We start from the raw sequence: 10,765 nt of genomic DNA on the forward strand, positions 1-10,765 counted from the left end.
GACATATTGCTATGCTGCAAAGGGTAACAAAGGAGCCCATTCCGGAAGAAGGAGCCATAGTCTTGCTGTATATTCTGGCTTGTATATATATACACACACACACATGTAGTAGAGAATTTTTGTTGTGAGCTCTTCATCCTAAACCCTTATATTTATAGTCGATATAATATGACTTTATTTTGTTTAGAAAAAATAAAACTAATATGAGATCTATATTGATTTTGCTACCTACCCAAATCACAAAACACAGCTTTAACTCTTTTTTTCTTGTCAATTCCTTATTTATTTATCTTGTGTCCACTGTAATTAAGGTTAATTGGGGAGGCTGATCATTTCACTGGGGGACACTGAGTTTCAATCGCAGCTGCGACTCTCACCCATACTGAAATATTCGATCAAATATTATGACCACATGTTTGATATGTGTTAATCTCCAAACCTAATTATTAAGCCAATTTAATTTAATTTGATCAACATAATGCCAGCAAATAAAAAATATCAAACGAAAGGTCCCAGTACAACTATGAAATGCGTATATATTTATTCATTGGACAAAAAAAAGTGTAGCGAAGGGTGGCCAGCAACATTACATTGTTGTTAGGCAGCTAACACTTCAGTTTTAATCGGACAAAACTTTAGGCAGCTAACACTTTAGTTTTAATTGGACAAAACTTAAGAAAACGGCCTTGCTATGATCCTCATGCACTAGCAGGAGGGCTGATTTTGCCACCAACGCGTATGCATTTGCCATGATCGCAGCGTTTGAGGTCACCTGGATTACGTTTAATTAGGAAGTCACAATCGATGTCATGAGAACATACGTTGGCACCAGCCTCTTCTAATGCCACTGCCGAGTCAGGAGCCTGGTTAGCATGAGAATGATGTGCTCCAATGCAAACACATTTGCCATGATCGCAAGGTTTGAGACCACTTGTATTACATTTAATTAGTAAGTCGCAATCAATGTCACGAGAGCATACGTTGGTGCTGGCCTCTTCTAATGTCACTACAAAGTTAGGAGCCTCATTAGCATGAGGACGGTGCCCTCCAATGCAAACACATTTGCCATGATCGCAAAGTTTGAAATCTCCTAGATTACATTTAATTACGAAGTCGCAATATCAATGTCATGAGAGCAAACTTTGGCTTATTTACCATATTTTCATATTAATTATCCCTAAGTTTTGTTATGGAATTGATTATAAAAGAGCCTTATTACTTTCATTTTCTCAGTTTCAGCCATTCTGCGCACGTAGGACGTTTTTGGTGATAAGTCAACTTTCGGGAGGAGTTTTGATGCAAGGCTAAGTGGAGAAGGAAGCTAAGAGGCTGAAGATTATTGTATCCGAATTTCATTATTTTCCATGAAGCCATTCATTCCAGTTTTACCAATTAATCCCGCAGAAGTTGTTTTCCCGTCAGAATTGTGCAGCTGTGGGAGAATGAAGATTTGAAGGCCTTCCCGATTTTTCCCAGTGGTGTGAGATATATTCCTGGAAAGATAAGAGATAAAGCTACGTTTCTTATATTTTTACAGAATTTTCCAGAAGAGAAATCAATCTGGTGTGCAAGACAAATGACGTGTTTCCCAAGCATTTGTGTCATTAATTGTTTAGGAGTTTGTTTTATTTAGGAGAGTTTCTCCCAGACATTTCAGGGTTTTTCTAGTATAAATAAGGTCCCTAAGATCTCTCTGTAGAGCCCCCGCATCCCCATATCACCCACACCATTACACCATTCACCATCTCTGCAATTTGTGAAGAAGAGCTTAGGGACGTGCTTTGCCATGGATTCTAGGTTCTATCTTTCTTTTATTTTTATTTCTATGTGTAACTAAGTTATTTTCTAAGGTTTATGATGAAGCCATGACATGAATATTTGCGAAGTACTTTGTTAATTATTATCCGATTATATGCCATGTTATATTCTTAATCTTTGTGGGTATTTTATTCTAGATTCGGATTTCTAATGATTGATCACCTTTAAGAATTTTGCATCTAGATATTTAGATAAATCTATGAGGATGACCAATCAATTAGGTTTACTGGAACTAAGATTAAGAAAAGTAGACAAATTAGTGAGGATGACCGATATCAAGCTAGTCCTACTTGGTTGACATGATTCTTCTACGCTTAATGGGTTTTTATGTGTTTAATTGTATGCCTAACCAATAGGATATAATTATCATGTAGAGATACAAGAGTTGATGCTTAACCACGGATTAATTCATACCTTAGAAAGAACAACCTTTAACATTGACATGGTAATTGACATTGACATGGTAATTGGATAGTAGTTGGCTCTAGGAAAAGTAAATAAGATTGTTATTGGTGGATTCATAACCTTAGGTTTTCTTGTGTCATTTGTGATTTTAATTAATTGTCTTTTATTTTTCTTGTTAATTATAGTCTTAATCAATTATTCAATTCAATCTATTCGTTGTTTGTTTAATTAAGTCTAATGTGATTAATCGGTTAGATTGGTGTTAAAGCAATCCATGTGGGATCGACCTCGTATTTGCATATATTACTACAATTGATTCATGCGCTTGCAAATACATTCAATGCAAATACATTCGCCATGATTGCAAAGTTTGAGACCACCTGGATTACATCTAATTAGGAAGTCACAATAAATGTTACGAGAGCATGCGTTGGCGGCTGCAGTTGATCCTAACAATACTGATACACCAAAAGAAAAAATCGATGACGCAAATTTTAACTAATTAGAATATAGATTAATAAGGAACTAATCTTGTACATGTAATAATTTAGTAAGTGAGTGAGAGAGACTTACAAATTGCAATACTGCAAAGGGTGGCAAAACCGATTCCGAGAGAAGCAGCCATAGTTTTATGCGATAAGACTAGAAACTTTGGTTGATGGGAGCTATACTGGCTGACTCCCTCTATATGTATACTCTGTGATATGGCTCCATTTGCCCATTTTTCGACGTGAGATGGAAAGTGGGTTATTATTTTGTTCCCTCCTCAGATTATTTTCATTTGAAATATGTCATTAATTGTATATTTTCTTCTTTTTTCAATCAGATATCATTATATTTCTTCTATAAATTACAGATTTAATACTAAATGTGGCCAGATTTCATGGCAATTAGAATCTACTAGATTCTTTTTTTCCCTTCAAAACGTATTATTATTTCTTTCTTCTATAAATTACAGATTATGTACTAGCCTGGCCATATTGTATGAGTGATTTCATATCTTAATTGTTTCAAATTTACAATAGTGCTACCGTCTTTTTTTTTTCCCGTCACAATGTCATAACATATATATGGCTATTACAATGCCATGCCATAAATAAACAGGACGAATATCTCTAGATAAGGGTTTATTTTGTGTCATTTTGTTGTGAAAGTATTTGTCACGTTGTTTGGTTAGAAGATATTTGATATATCGAAAATAAATCAAGTTTCAAATATTTAAAATTAAAAAAAATAAAATAAATAAAGATGCTTGAAACTAGATGATTTTAATTTGTTTTTAATATTTAAAAAAAATGTAAAATGAGTATAAAAAATGTAAAAGAGAAGAAAAGGTAATGATCAGCTTAACCTAATAGCCATGTTGACATTTTAGACCCAAATTTAAATGTCAAAAGATAAAAGTGGAGAAAAAGTAATAATAAACTTAACCTAATAGCTGTGTTTAATTTTTTGGATCTAAATGCACTATTTAGTAATTCATCTGCTTATGACATGATATCTCCACTATCATTGAATTTTATTAAGAGTTTTTTTATTTAAACATAGCAAACCGTCTGTTAATTACTTCAAATTAACTAACCCACCCCGACGCAATCCAACTTGAAGCCTTTTCCCCCTGTCAAATCCTGATTTATTCATCTTTAATTGTTTATTGATTTGATACATTTTTATTTCTCATATTTAGTTTGTATTAACTATTTATTCATTAGATAAGAAAAACCGTATTGCAGCCGATCAAGAAAGCCTTTCTTAATTAATAATGTCAATAATTCTGGGCCACTCTTTTTTATTGTCAATGTTTGATCAAGCCAACTACAGAAAGGAAATCAAAAACCACAACTCAAATATGAATTTGGTATCTAATTTTATTCATTAGATAAGAAAAAACTTAGCCGATCAAGGTCGGTTTTAGGGTGTCCAACTACATAATGCAACGTTCAGTAAAGGGACAAAACTTAGTTAGGGCTAGAGACTGACAATTCCGATGCACGCTTAAGTTCCTTGGCCTTCCATTCGGTATCGACAATCAGTGTGACGGGTCCTTCTACTGCCACTGCCGAGTTAGGAGCCTCGACAGAAGGAGGAGGGCCGGTTTGGCCTCCGATGCAAATGCATTCGCGAGTAATAGTATTGCAAAGTTTGAGGCCACCCGGTGGACATGTAATAACATATTCGCAATCTACGTCACGCAAACAAAGTTTGGTATCGACGGTTTTGTCTTCAGCTTCAACTTCTGCCGATGCTCTTAATAATAGTGACACACCTGAAAAATAGATACATATATATGTGTAAACAGTAAGAAATTTACAAACTAGCATTGTACATGTAATTTGAGAGAGAGAGAGAGAGAGAGAGAGAGAGAGAGAGAGAGAGAGAGAGAGAGAGAGAGTCACAGATTGCAAAACATAGGGTGACAAAGGAACCCATTCTGAAAGAAGCACCAGTAGTCTTGCAGTATAGATGATGAAGAATCCAAAATTTGATTTTTGTTGCGAGCTTCTCATCTAACTCCCTCTTTTTATTCAGTGGAAGATGACTTAGTTGATTGTTTTATGAGTGAAAACGCACGATATTCATTAATTAAGCATCAAAATAAACGTACAGAGGATAGATCACAACCTAGGTGAACCTCTGAAATCTTAATTAATTGATTGTTTTTATGTAATTAATTTTAAATATTTACTCCTCTAATTAAATAGATAAATTAATATTTCATTTTTCGGTTTAAAAAAGGGAAAATTAGAATCCCCCACTCTTTTTTTCATAATTGTTATTAAACATTTGTTTCTTTTAAAAATTTGATTAAGACGCTTTAACTAGTGTCCATCTATTCATTTTTAAATTTATTTTATTTACATGTCATTAGTTTATTTTTTAAAATAAAAATGCTATATGTTGATTTCCCACTTTATCCTTTTAGTTGATAAGGGGAATTTTTTTGGCTTGTCAGGATTTATACCTTTTTTAGGGATATTATTAATGGCTATTAACTAAATCACCAATATTATCTATAAACTTTGAATTTTGATTTTTTTTTTTGGTGTCAGGGTTTATACCTATTTTGTTGGCTCGTTCGCATCATAAAATTATTATTGAAATATAAAAGTTGTTGATACAAAGGATGAGTTTGGAGTCTTTGGATTGAGATTAGTGCTATTCGGCATGAGATATATAATGTGAATTTTAAATTGAAATCAATTTGAAACGTATTCAGGTCAATTTGAAACATACCAATAACAACTTGAAACGTACCGATGATAAATTGAAACGTACCCATTTCACCTTGAAACGTTCAATAACAACTTGAAAAATACCAATGCTAAATTGAAACGTACCCATATATAAATGTGAATTTTAAATTGAAATCAATTTGAAACGTACTCAGGTCAATTTGAAACGTACCAATAACAACTTGTAACGTACCGATGCTAAATTGAAACATACCCATTCTAACTTAAAACGTACTAATATATCGGTTTGAAACGTACCAAATTATCCTTTAAAAGAAAATGTACCACTAAATTCTATTTCCGAAATGTACCATGGTACGTGAAAAAGATGGAAAGATGGGTAAAAAGTGTGCTAAAACAAGAAGCATACCCTTTGATATGGATACTTAGATCAAGAGGTGTGCATAAAATGAAATATGAAGGAAATGAATATGACCAACAAGGGAGAACAAAAGAGGGTTTGATCGGTTGATCGAGGAAAGCAATGACATGAAAAAATTGATGATGGTTGTAGAAGAAGATAGCACGTTAGTTACTTGTATGGTGTGGAGTTAGGAATAAAATGCACGTTAGAAGCATAATTAGATCAGGTTTGATGTGTTAAGATTTTTAAAACTAATCTACTACATTTTAGGAGATTTGGGATATTAACATGATAATTATTAATTAATTAAAGGTACATCATAATGGCAAATCGTGTAATATGGCATTAAAAAGATGTTACTTATAAAATAAGTGGCACCTTAATTGTAGGAAGAATGTTTAATCAAATTCTTAAAAGAAGCAGATGTTTAATCCCATAAATTAAAAAAAAAAAGCGCCTATATCAAAACTACCCTTTAAAAAAAGAGTGTTACTAGACCCACCCCATTGTCCTATTTCTACACCCACGTTATAATCTCACCCACCATAAAAAATAAGAAAAATAACCTACTATCTTCCCACCCACCATTGTCCCCAAAGTACCCTTCCAATCTCCACCCTTGACACTGTTCACCAGCACAGCCTACCCCTTCCCATAGCCATTATTGACTGATGAGAAGTACAACTTACCCCTTGACATCCATATTGCTTCTCTAGCCTGTTCTCCCATCTATTTTTTTTAATTATTTAAATAATATTTTAATATAAGGAAAATGATTATATTTATATGATTGAAATAGAGGGAAGTAAAATAGCGACCACCCTTCTGCAATTTTTACCACCATCCCGACTATCCCCATGGCTGACCACAGAGGTGATGCAACAATAGAACGAAGAATCAGTCGCTCAACCAATCATAGAATCAAAGCCGAAAGAATAAAAAATGAAATCGGTAGAGAAAGAAACTCCGATGACATCCATATATGGCTTGATGCATTCAGTGTGTTTGGGATTTGTACTACGACGAGCTCGACGAATACAAAGATCAATTCGTGATTCAATAATTTAGGATCCAATAAACATAAATTAAAATTAGAAGGAATAAAGTGACGACGAGACGTTTGGGAATTGAGATTACGAGTTGCTAGGAGTGTGGGTGGAAGTGAACGATCTGATCTTGTTTCCCTTAGTCCTTATTTGACATTTTACATGAGGATAAATTGGTAATTAAATTTTTTAATAAAGAATGGGTGTAGAAATAAGATAGAGGGGTGGTAATAGTAGCACTCTAAAAAAATAGTTTAATTATTTGATTGTTTAGAAAGCCAGGTCTTAGTAAATTTATTCATTCCAAACCAAAAATCACAACACCAATATGTAATTAATTTTAAATATTTACTCCTCTTATTGTATAGATAAATATTTCATTTTTCGGTTTTTTTTTAAAACCTTTTTTTTGTTCAACTTCATTTTTCGGTTAAAAAAAAAAGTTTAATTATTTGATTGTTCAGAAGGGTAGGTCTTAGTAAATTTATTCATTGCAAACCAAAAATCACAACAGCAATACGAAATGTGTAGTGATTTATTCCTCCTTTTTTTTTTTTTGGGACAAAGTGATTTATTCATTAGTTAAAGAAAAAGCGAGGCTGATTAACATTAATTAGTGCAGAGGACGATGATCTTCCTACATGCTTAATTTCATTGGGCTCCGACGCATTCGCCATAAGTATCATAAGTTTGAGGCCACTTGGAATACATTTAATTTGCCAAGTTAAGCGCCTCATTAGCTGGAGGAGGGTCTTTGGGGCCTTCAACGCATTCACAATTTCCATGAGCACAAAATTTGATGTCACCAGGCGGACACTGAACTGCGAATTCACAATCGACATCTCGCCAACATTTGGTGTCGACAACAACTTCTCCTACTGCCGTTGCCGAGTCATCAGCTGGAGGAGGTCTTTTCGGGCCTTCAACGCACTCACATTTTCCATGAACACAAAATTTGATGTTGCTTGGCGGGCAATGAACTGCGAAGTCACAATCGACTTCTCGCCAACATTGTGGCAACTGCTTCTTCTACTGCCGTCGAGTCATCAGCCTTTGTCCCAATATTTGCTTCCACTTCTGCAGATACTCCTAATAACAATCCTGATGCACCTGAAATATATATATATATATATATATATAAACATCATGAAAATATATTAATCAAAAGAATTAATATCAAAAAGAAACTAATAAGAGAGACAGAGAGAGACTCACAGATGGCAATACTGAAAATCTAGACAACGAAACCCATTTTGAAAGAAGCAACAATTAGGATTTAGGGTTTATATAAATATGACGAGGAATGTGAAATTTGGTTTTTGTTGTGAGCTTCTCAACTGAGTCCCTCAACATTTTATTGTGGATCAAATGACTCCATTTATGGTTGAAAAATGAAAAGATGGGAAGATATTAATTAATTTTAAGAAATGCAGTTTGCTCCTTTTATTATTGGTCAAAAGAAATGTATCCCATAATTCCCATTAGTAAAAGTACGTTACAAGCAGGGAAATTATTAGGTAGTACTGTAGCACCAGCTGACAATGCTGAGTGGTGGTATTGATCCGCTAGAAATTTGACACCTATATAATTAAAACAAATTGGTGTCTGCCGTTAAAGGCTTAAAGCCCAATTACATAGTAAAGACGGTGTTGAATTTTTCTGGCAATGGTCAAGACCGAAGAGGCCGGCATAACGATCGCTAAGTCCTCCATTCTTTATACCTGCAATTTGTGTTCATCAATACATAATTTTAACAATGAAGACCATTCCGACAGACATGGCCACTGCCACAATAGATTTCAATTTTGTGAGCACCCCTTGAAGATGGGAGAAATCTAAACCTAGCTAGCTAATTGAAGATGGTGGTGGAGGGAGTTAGGTCATCTCCAACTGAAGGGTCCAGAGGGTCAGAGGGCCGAAAATAACCCAAAAACTGTCTCTAACTGAGGACTAGGCCAAATGGCTCGTGGAATCTGAGAGGGCCCCCCACAGAATCTAAAAGCGCTAGAGGGTTGGCCAGAAAAAATTTCCTATAACTTCTATTTCACAAAATTTGTTTCATTTTATTTTAAATTCTATTTTTTTCCTATAACTTCCTAAGCCATTATACAACATTAAATTAAATTAAGTAGCATGAAACAACATTAAACAATATGAAACAACATTAAATAACATTAACCAACATACAAATTATACAACATAAAAAAAACATTTAACAACATGAAACTTAAACGATATTTTTTAAAACATTTAACAACATAAAACTTAAACGCCTACCCCATGCTTCTTTTGGTCCAAAGATGTGCAACAAGATCATGTTGTAGGTACTTGTTTGTGGCATGAGAACGTATCATTCTATAGTACCTCATGTACTCATTTATAGAGATAATACCAGTTCTTGGATTGAAAGGAAAATTAGGCCCATCATATATTTTTGCACGAGCCCTTCTTGACCTATTTGGATCTTCTTGGTCGTCATCGGACTTTCGATTAATATACCCATCTCGCTTATCCTCCACTATCATATTGTGTAATATGATGCAAGACATCATGATGGAGTCCAAATTTTCTCGACTCCACCCTCTTGCTGGTTCGCTAATGATTTTTCAATGGCTAACTGACGTCAACTAGCCGTTGGTAGCTGACATCATGCTGACGTCACTTAGCCGTTAGATTTGAATTTAAGTTGTAGTTTTTAAATAATAAATTATGTTTGGCCCTATGGTCCTCGGTTAGAGACGGTTTTTTGTGACAGGGCTAAAACGAGCCCTATGGCCCTCGGTTGGAGACGGAAGCAAACATGGCCCTGCATTGTTCATTAAAATATTAATTTCTTGGAGGGCCAGAGGGCTAAAACGAGCCCTTTGGCCAGCCTTCGGTTGAAGATGGCCTTACTGGAAGCCAACAAATCGCTTGAAAGTTTGGGTGCTCAGCACTTGTTGTAATCATCCATTGAATATAAAGGAAAACTAATGAAAACAGTTTGAAAATTTTGAGATTTAACGATAAGGACAAAATAAAAAGGTAAAGTAAATAGTACCATAATTGGCTTTTTAGTGTAAAAATATGATTTTTCGTTAAAGTAAATAGTATCGGGAGCTATTTGTTAAAGTTCTCTGAATATAATTGACGAAATCAATTTCTAATTTTTTTGTTCTTTTGATTTGGTTTGGTATTAGAGCCTTTAGGGCTCCATAACTTTTCTTGATCTACTTTCCTAATTAACCAACAAGCTTTCATTGCAACACCGCTCCATTGTTCTTGATCCAATACCTGAGTAGTGGTGCAACCAATTCAACCCTAAACCCTAATTTAGCCTCTGGACCTTCTTTGTATTCGCGTGTTTGCTTGAATCCGGTAGGAGGATTTGGGCGTTGACGGCAGAAGCCGAATTGTTTTAACCATACACGTGTCAAATTTCTAGTAGATTAGCACCACCACTCATCGCTGCCAGTTGGTGCTACAGAATAACCTAATAATTTCTCTTACTAAGTGCATGTATTTTTCATAAATTTTTACAGTTAATGCTAGAGAAAAACATTGTTAGACTAAATTTATAAATTAAATGATGTGTCAATAATAAGAAATGAGCACGTTAATTAACAATTAAATAATAATCCAATTATCAACTTTCATGTTATTTTGTTTACAAAAATTTGATCTAAAAATTTAATTTCCTTAGCATTACCCAATTTCCATTATATTCTTTGAACCGGCCTAATTATTTTGGTTAGAAATATTTCCTGGTATTACAATATAATTTAATTTTACTTGGTACAACACAAAACAAATAATTTTATTTGATCATAATTCTTGGGCTTTTTAAATTAGGAGCCCACTTTTCTATCTCGACATTGCAAAAGAGTTTAATATATTTTATGGTAGTTAACTATCAACAG

This window comes from Pyrus communis, chromosome 4, assembly GCF_041283825.1.
Source record: "Pyrus communis isolate YQ-2024b chromosome 4, ASM4128382v1, whole genome shotgun sequence".
Lineage (NCBI taxonomy): Eukaryota > Viridiplantae > Streptophyta > Magnoliopsida > Rosales > Rosaceae > Pyrus > Pyrus communis.